Source organism: Astyanax mexicanus, unplaced genomic scaffold, assembly GCF_023375975.1.
Source record: "Astyanax mexicanus isolate ESR-SI-001 unplaced genomic scaffold, AstMex3_surface scaffold_36, whole genome shotgun sequence".
Lineage (NCBI taxonomy): Eukaryota > Metazoa > Chordata > Actinopteri > Characiformes > Acestrorhamphidae > Astyanax > Astyanax mexicanus.
This window is the reverse complement of record NW_026040046.1, coordinates 1,194,518-1,204,851: the sequence shown is the minus strand read 5'-3', so window position 1 is coordinate 1,204,851 and position 10,334 is coordinate 1,194,518.

Below are 10,334 nucleotides of genomic sequence, written 5' to 3'. Positions count from 1 at the left end.
ACAACAGAAAAACAACAAAAGCTACTTAATACCTTGCTCAATCTACAAAAATAATAATAAATTCCAAAATAAACGTCTAGGACGTAACATAGGAAAGACATACTGCATGACCAAGCTAGTCCCCAGCATGACCTTAAATTAAGCTTACCATAGCTTACCAGTATAGGGTGTGTTTTCACCTGGATAAGCAGGTTTCTACCATTTTGACAATCAAAGACCATCTAAATCGAGTTACCAGTAGATGTTGGTCTTTATTTGGATTTTTGGGCAGGGTAATGACCACCAAGATGCATTGAATCTGGGTTGCTCTGTTAGTTAAACTCAGTGGCAATATGACTATTGTCTAAGATCAGTAAAGTGATTTAACCAAAAAAATATTTGCATGATTTACGTAGCTATAGTGAGTTTTAATTGAGATCTGTGTGTACGCTTAGTTCTTCTCAGGATATTGTGGCATGTAAGAGGAAAGATCCACACAAGGTAATGTGGTTCTTTTAAAGATGCTCTTTATTAGGCTTATCGCACACATTGAATGAAGCCAACAACGCATTAACAGTGAAAATACCAGCAGAGTGACTAAAACTGATGTGAACTAGTTTCATAGTAAGTATATAAACACACAACAGCTAAAACCCATAGTAACAGCAGTAACACACTTATTAGAGTCAGTACATTAGTTACAGACATCAGCTGTTACTGTAACATCATAGTATGGCATGAAGAGAGGGTCCAGCAGTGCATGATGGGATAGCAAGCTCCTCCCTGCGCTCTCTGCACTAATATACTGTAATTCTACCTCCTTTATTTAAATGCAGCAGCTAGTGTAACCTCTGCTTATATTGTTATATTTTTATATCCCCACAGAATTCGTTTTTAAAAACGTTATTCAGCTCTATTCAAAAAAGGTGTGGTTATTGTAAAAGGGCTGGTTATGGGCGGGACCAATAACAGACCCTCAGCTCTGCTCTGCAGCCTGTGACCTCGAGGCAGCCCTCAGGGGCGGGGTTATTTAAATGAGTAGGCGGTCTCTCCACAGTCTTTCTCCCTCCTCTGGACTCTACTGCGCAGACTCGGGTTTCAGGATCGCCAACATGGCGGAAGATTTTGGCTTCATTTTCACTGAATGAATGGGAACGGAGACACGGCGTCCATCTTTTTTTACAGTCTCTGGTTCAAGCCAAGGTCATCAAACATGAACAGACAGTTTAAAGGACAAAAATTTGCTGTTTTGTCTTAGAAACATATGGAGAGGGGCGGAGCTAAACATCATACAGCATTGGCCAGCAGAAGCACTAGACCTGTGGTGGTGGCTTCTCTCTAGCCCTTTGGCTTTCAATAACTGACCATTTAAATATCCACCAGAAACTGAAGCAGACTTCACTTCACTTAATCAAACCCTAAACAGATAGATTTCTATCAGTGAACAAGAAAAAAGACTGAAAAAAGCAAATGATGTAATTAACCAAAGTACTTTAAGTACGTTATTTTTGACTGTGCCTGCTTTATATTTGTTTTACCAGTAAAAGCTTATCAAAACCATACCAGTCAAAACCACTCATTGTTTTCTTTCTTTTTATGATTTTTTACATTGTACATGTAATATTGAAGCCATTAAAGCTATACAGGAGCATATGCAGAATTATTAGATAACCAAAAAGTGCTAAACAAACCAGAACCTGTTTTATACTTTAGATTTTTGTAAGTAAACACATTTATCTTTGAGGACAGATCTGCACACTTTTGGTGTCTTCATGAGGGAGAGTCACCTGGAATAGTTTTGAACTGGAGGTTCTGAACAATTAAATCACCTCAAATCACCATCTCAGTTCATCAGCTTTGTGGATTGTGGAGGACTAACACTTTTTTGTCCCCTATGTAATTCCATATGTGTGTTTTCATGTCTTTAATATTATTTTACAATGTAGAAAATAAATTAAATAAAGAAAAACATGAATCAGAATGTGCGTTCCAACTTTTATAACATTAACACCAAATCAGTCCCAGGTCATCATGTGGCCCTTTGGGAAAATGAAATGCCCACCCCTGCTGCAGTATGTGTAGAACTAGCCTGTTCATTTAGGCTCATTATAAAGCGTTTGATGGTTTAAAGAAAGGTTTGATGGTTCAGCTGCTGCTGCTGGTGTTTAAACTGAAATGTGATTGAACATGAGGATATTAAACTGAGGATACACATTGTGTGTGTGTGTGTGTGTGTGTGCACTAAGAGAGTGTAAGAGTGTTTGCTGCAATATTGTGGACTGGGTTTAATATAATCTTGGTTTGGTTGCTGTCTGTCTGCATTTCTGTTGGTTTAGGAGGTTTTTGAACCGTCAGTGCAGAGAGATTCTCTCATGTTTCCATGGAGTTGTGATTGTGTGTGTGTGTGTGTAAGCTGTGTGAATTCAGTTTATTTACAATTACTCTGAAAATGCACTAAAGGAGAACCCTGTTGGTATTTCTATAGTGTAGATTTTAAATTTCTGACACTAAACAGTAGTGGACACCACTAAGTATAAAAACGCATTTAGCTGCTTTTTGCACCCAGACATGTATAAAAGAGTAGAGACCCAGACTTGAATAAAAGTAAAACTACTGAAGTATTTCACATTTTTGTACTTAAGTATTACAAGTAGTAGAAGTATTGTTTTATGTAGTATTTACAGAAAGCAGTCAAAAGTTTTAATATGTTGCTTAATGCAGGAAGCGGCAGAGCAAAGGACAGAACTGGAGCAGCGAGTGTTACGTCTCCAGTCTCTCCTTTCACACTCCCGAACTCCATTCCCCATGAACCCACTGGTGATGATGTCACTGTCAGCCGCTCACCTTCACCCAATCGCGTCACGCTCCCCCGTTCAGACTCACCTGTGTTCTAAGTTGTTCCGGTTCATAGTAATTCTAGGTTTTGTATATATAGGGTTCTGTTAGCATAGGTTCTTTGCGAGGTATTGCCGACTCATGTTGCGTACTGAGCATTTTTCCAAACCCTTTTCTGACTGCCCTTTTGTTATGACCCTTTTTCCTGTATTACAGATTTTGCCTTTTGTCTTTGCCCTTATCGGATTTGTTGTATTATCGGACTGTCTCTCTGGCTTCGATTCTTGGACTGTTTCCTGTACTGCGTCTTCTGTATATACTGTGAGTTCTGTTCGATCTGTTATCTGGCTGTGTTATTCTGTTTACGGCTCTGTAAATAAACCAGTCTTTACCTTTTATTCGGCAAGTGTCACCCCTATCTGTCTGGTGTTTCAACGAGATCTTCTTATCAGATCAGCTTGATCGTTTGATTCACTCGGTGATGAGCAGCTTCATCAAACCTGGTGACAGATCATCTACCGCTCTGGCTTTAGTGATAATTTGAGTTTTGAATTGTTGTTTACATTTTTATAATTGTAACATGCTGAGGGACTCTAGGGTTCAGGCCCTTAAATGAAGGACATGGACTGTAAATGGAACTGATGAGTTACCAGGAGGGGTGAGTGGGGTCATATTAGAAAGAAAATTAATCATTTAGATTTTAGACACACAAACTATTTGTGACGCCACAGAGAGGAGTGAGACGCTTGCAGTAAAAATCAGGAGAGGTTTTAATAAACAGAGCCAAACCAACAAGCTTAAACTGAGTACTAACAACAGTACAAAACACAAATAACACAGACCAAAACATCAGAGCCAAATCACAGTCCAAAAGGGATAAACAATAAACAGGAAATAAGGGTCTAAACCAGAACAAAACAGCCAAATGAACTAACCAAAAGGGCAAGACAAAATCAGAGACAAAAGCCAAAAAATAGGTCATACACGGAAATAGATAATCAAAGAAATAACGCTCGGTATGCAGCTGAATAACAGGGGCAATACTTCGCGAGAAACAGGACAAACAGACTTGTATTTATACATAGAAAACCCCCAGTAATTACTCAGAACACAGGTGAAGCAGATCTAACAATCAGGTGCTGATTGGCTGGCTGAGACACAGGATTGAGAGGTGCATTCTGGGAGTTGGAGTTTGTGAAGGTGGAAAAGTCAGTAGAAGCATTGGAAGGTGTGACACTATTATGTACAGGATTCAGGTGTGTTACTTTCAATTAAAATATTTTTTCAGCCATTAAAAAGATACTGTTGGAGAAACATTTTACATATTTTTATATAAAAAAAAAATCTGCATATAGGCATTCTCTGTTATCTGGTCTAATTTAAAAAGCTTATTCTTTCACATTAACATGAATCTGGTTCTTTACTCTGGAAAACAACACAATATCCGTGAGAGACAACAGCAGAGTAAGGAGTGGTGTTTAATCTTGAGCGCAGGCTCAGCAGAGAGAAAGTAGATTATCATTCTTGAATAACTGACACATCTTTCCAAGACTGTAAAATACATTTTAGCTAAAGAGCACTTCAGTGCACTTTTTTACACCACATGTTTGCCATATAAAGATAAATGTTAAAGACATACATTAAAAATGGGAAATTAACTTACATTTTCAAAATACATTTGAGTACTGAATTTTATTATTTTCCTTGGGCGCACATTGGTAAAAGTGAAGTGGTTTAATAAATGTAATAAACACAAACATTAAAAATAATAATTAGGTACACTTGACATCTTAAATCCTCGTGCAGCAATATTAATGTGATTTATCAGCTTTCCATCGTCTGCACTAATCACCAGGAACTAAGCTCCTAACGACAGGTCTAGAGCTGTAGTTGGAACGACGCAGCTGAACCACGGTAGTTTTGGGAAACCTTAGTGCAGACTATGTAAGTTGCTAACGTAGTTGGCAACTACGCTTTTGGGAAATGTACCCCTGATCAATCTCTCCATCTAGATAGAGTGAAACTAATTGCGACTGTATGAAAAGAAGTATAAACATTTACCATTCTGACATCCTATTGGTTTATACTGTGATCCATCACACCTGCACATGTACCGCCCCTGCCCCTGCCCCCCCACACACACACTTCAGCAAGAACATAGTCTAGTATGAAGATGATCCGCGATCGAGACAAACATCATAAATAAGCTTCTGTAATATATTTGCACTATTATAAATTGTATAATAATACATTGTATAATGTTATACATTGTAAAATGCATTAATTTTAAACAGGTATATATGCAGCTGAAACAGAGAGACTAGTGCATCTCAAATTTATCAACATTAACATTTTAATATAACATTATAGTCATTATAGCTTTTAGAAAAAATTGTTTTCGGGAGGGGGGGTGGGGTAGTGCACTATAGGACTCTGTGGGCGTGGCCTAAGCTTTTGTTCTTAATGGCATTTTTCCCCTTACATTACTTTTACTTTTATACTTTAAGTAGTTTTAAAACCAGTACTTTTACTGCTTGAGTTCTCCAACTTCTACAGAAGTATTTTAAACCCTAGTATCTATGCTTCTTTTGGAATTTCTGTTAGGGGTAAATTGTGTCATTAGTGATATAAAAATCTTCATTTTGTAAAAATAAGCAGTTGGAGATTGATTACAGTTGCCCGAGCATTTCCCCATTCGGTTCAATACAGGAGAGAGGAAACTGCTCCCTAACACACTGATCATGTTGGGAAAATGGTTTATTGAAAGTTTGTAATGTGGTTCATTTGCAAAAATTATATCAAAATGTAGGTTGGCCCTCACTTGCAGTTGGACGGAAAACACACTTATATTAATTTTTAACTTGCTCTCCAGCCATATGCCATATTCTATAAACAACAGGAATTATCAGCCCTGCTTTAGTGACTGGATTACCTGTCAGGTTACCTTGAGTTTTTAATGAACTGGGAAAATCTGCTTTTAGCTACAGAGCATCAGTGAGCTCTAAAACTACTGTATTTTTTGCACAATAGGGCACACTTAAAAACCTTTAATTTTCCCAAATAGAGTCAGTGTGCCTTATGTATGAATTCTATCAGTCAGGTATTAAGGAGCAGTAAAGCCACTCTGCTGAAGTACAGAGTTATACAGGAGTTTTAGTGAAGTTTCTCCAGAGGCTGGAGCAGTATAAGCATTAGCTGCAAACTGCGCTAAGCGCTAGTCCTTTCGCTGTTCAGAGGCAACTATAGCAAACTGTAGCCTGTGCGTTTACTGTATTAAAACAAGCTACGTATCTTTACTTAACTAAGTTACCCCCACCACCATGACGACACCCCTGTTCCTTACTAGTGTTGCTTAATGCACCTTATAATCCGGTGTGCCTTATATATAAACATAGACCAGAAAATAGGCATTCCTTGATATTGCGCCTTATAATTCGGTGCACCTTATAGTGCAAAAATACGGTCAATTATTTTACTGCAGAGAAAAAGGGTTTTGTATTATATACACTTGTAGCCTGTGTATGGGACAAGGCTTGGTAAGAGCCACATGGTAATTGGTAGATGACTGGAAAGCAGTGGTCATGATAACCAGTGACTCGGGTACCCAAACCTCACTGATGCTCACGATGGCCCGAGTGCCGTTTTGATGTAGTTTTAATGTTATGGCTAATAACAATGTAATAAAGGCATGTTCAGGCGGGGTGACCAGCATGACATATGAACCCGCTGTTCCACTCAGTCCACTCATTCATATAAATAATAGAGTAAAAACATCTTGCTTTCTGTAATCCAGGGAGACTCAGGGTGGTTAAACTGGCCACACGCGCTGGCTTTGCGTCCAACCAGAAACCAGACTCATCATGATTTCAGCCACACTCATAATGATATCATGAATGTGGTTGGATTGCTGCCCAAACCCCAGTGGCCACAGGGAGGCGCCGCCGCACCACTAATAGACAGTCACAGAAATAGGCTAACACTAGACCAGCGCTGACCTTACGCTGCAGGGGAAACACAGAGCGGCTCAGAGTGGGAAGAATGGTCAGTCCTGAGTTTTGGACAGAAAAACGGCGCCTCCTCTCAGACACATTACACAACTTCTTGTCTACTTTCCATTTTTTGTGGGTGTGGTTCTGACACTACATGACTGATCCACGACATGGAATCATGAATCACAAGATCTTTTACCAGGAGAAACACACAAGTCTATATGCTGTCCAACACCATTCATAAAAACTCATGATTATGCAAAATTATGCATTGCCAGGACATGCCGGTTCCAAAATGGATGTACATAAAAAGCAAAGCAATGCAATTTGTTTATGTGCTGATTGGTTGCAAAAATCCTCTGCTTTCTCATTGGCTTGTAGGTAGTAAATCTCAGCACTTTTTACACAAAGAACAAGGAAAATTGTTAAAAGCACATTAACTTGCTGGCAGCAGTTTGCTAGTTAGTTGCTGTAGTAAATTTTACAGTACGCATACATATAATCACAAAACCAATAACATACTGTAATTTGTATTGTAGTAATAATTACAGTATTGTAATTATTAACACAAGAATCACAGCAAATATTAAAAAGGCATTACTGCTTTTTTATACATTTGTTAATTATAAATTGTAAAATAATGATTTGCTGTAAAAAAAACTGTTTAATCACAAATTAGATTTATTGTATTTATTGCATACATAGGTTCAAAGTTTATTTGGCGCTTTTGTTGTTAAACAACAACACTGCTGTTCTAAATATACAAAAGAAAATCATAAAAAGGAGCATTTACGCATGGAAAGAACCATATAAGATGGTAAGAGTAAAGCAAGTACAAGATAACAACATCTATTAGCATTTTATGTGCAAATTGTTTATTTTGGAAATGATATGCACCAATCAAATGCCTCCCAATCAAGGGCCCCCAGACAACTGTGTAAGCGCCACTTTAAATTCTGTAATAGTCAGTGTAGGACTATGTTATCCGAGACCCGCTCAAGGGGGTTCTTTAGTTACAGTAACCAGCCAGGTTTGTGATTCCTGCAGCCTGAAAACCAAAACTGGCTGAAAAAGACTAGTTTAACATTAGCTAAGCTAAGCTAACATACTGGCTGCCTTTCTCTGTTCATTTCAGTTAGACATCATCTAACCTGCCATACGGGTGATTCTTAGAATCTGTGCACTTTTGGAGTCCCGGGTGATATTTTAAAAAATAATAGCAATTTTAATACTTTTCACTTAATCACTATTTTTTCCTTGTCTCCCCCCAAACTTTCACAATGAAAAAAAAAGGTTAAAAATATAATTTATATGAGAATTGTTGATGCAGCTGTAGTAGGGAATACTGAAATAAATAAAATATATAAAAATATTTGATTGAGTCCGCTGTCAATATTATTTTTATATAAAATATACCTGTCTCACAGCACTGGCGTCATTTCCACCACAATGCCTACTTTCCCTTTAAAAAAGTTCTGATGAAAGATTGTTCAGATTGTTTCCATGGAAACGTAAAGTGACATCAGAGCACATGTTGGACATAGAAGCCACTTAACTTTCCACTCACAACTGTTGAAGAAAAAACAAGGTAAATATTGCTTGATCAGCAAATATATTTATTGTATGTCATTTTAAACATGCTGTAGTTCCATTGTTGATTTGAAAAAGATCACAAATTTAACATGAAAAGCTTTATTTTGCTGCATGAAATGCATCAATTCAAAGCTAATCACTGAAGCCATCATCCATTTTTTATTAAAAATAAGTAGAAATGTCATTTCCACCACAGTCATTTCCACCACACTTCAGATTATAGATATGAGTGATATAGATTGTTTTACGTAAATAAATTCATTTAATAGGCCTTTTACTATTTACTATATATAATGTGGGCGGCACAGTGGCGCAGTGGGTAGCACTTCCGCCTCACAGCAAGACGGCCTGGGTTCGATTCCTGGGCGACCCGGGTCTTTCTGTGTGGAGTTTGCACGTTCTCCCCGTGTCTGCGTGGGTTTCCTCCGGGTTCTCCGGTTTCCTCCCACAGTCCAAAGACGGCACGTTCAGGCTAATTGGAACTTGGTTGAAATTGCCCCTTAGGTGTGAGTGTGTGAGTGAATGTGTCTGTGTGTCTGTCTGTGTCTGTCTGCCCTGCGATGGATTGGCGGCCTGTCCAGGGTGTATCCTGCCTTCCGCCCGATGCCGGCTGGTATAGACTCCAGCCATCCCCCGCGACCCTTAACGGTTGATAATGACTTGAATTGACTTGACTATATATAATGTATACATTTACAATGTACTTTAATAATTTATAACATGATGTTGTAAATGAAGTTGAATAATTTATGTTTTTTCTAATAAATATATCTATCACGTTTCTTTATGTGTTTAGTCATTGTCATTTTCATCACCGCACATATTTTTCACAAAATTTCCAAAGATTAGTCCGCTCATATTAAAATCATATTTACATTTATTGATGACTTGCATTACTTTATGTAACAAAACAAATGATTTATTATTTACAAGGACCTACCCAAAGTAATACTGCATTTCACACTGTGAAAAATGTTCAGTTCAGCATTTGATCTTTAGGACAGTTAAATTAGGTCATTCAGAAATGAATTATTGTTGTAAATAGTAGTAACTGGTACAGATAGTTAAGCTAATGGTTCTAGAAAATTCTAGGATGTTTAAATTACTGCACTGTTTATTTATATGTGTTAAATGAAATGTGGTGGAAATGACGTTTGTTTATTCCGGGTCTGATAAAATGTAAAAAACAACAATTAATCTTGTAAATTTAATTTGAAATCTTTAATACTACAATGGTTATTTAAACATATGAAGCTGTGTGAGTTGAATTTGTATAAAGTTTTTTTCACTCAACTTTACAAGGCCAAAGGTGCACATAATCTAAGAATCACCCATATCTTTCTGTGTCTATATGCAGTTATTTGCTCATACTGTAGTAGTGCTGTAAAAACTACAGCAATAGACCACTACAGTCGTGCCTCATTCTGCAGTCGTCATCATTTTTTTATTATTTTTTATCTTTATAGATATAATTAAAGTAGAAGTTTCAAAGGAGTGAAAAACACTTTCATTCTAGTCATTCATAACAGAAAACACAGTGATATTGTATTTTACCTAACTTACCATTCCGTACTATTAATAAACTTATTTACTAATATTAATATATTTAATAATTACAAGCATAAAATTAGTTAATTATTATAACATATTACCTAATATTATACTAATATAATACTATACTATTAATATATATTGTATTTATTATGTAATATATTATATTAATAAATATTATATGAATAATATAGTATTATTCCCTGATATCTGCATGAGTTAATGGTGATGTAATGAGGGTGCAGCGTTACTCTACATTTGTTGGATTTTGTGTTGAATGATTGAGGACAGCTGCGCTCCCTCAGGCCGCCAGCAGATGGCGGCGTACACACTCTCGACTCGCAGGAATCGATTCCCGAGTCCGAAGTCGATTCTAACGGATCCAAG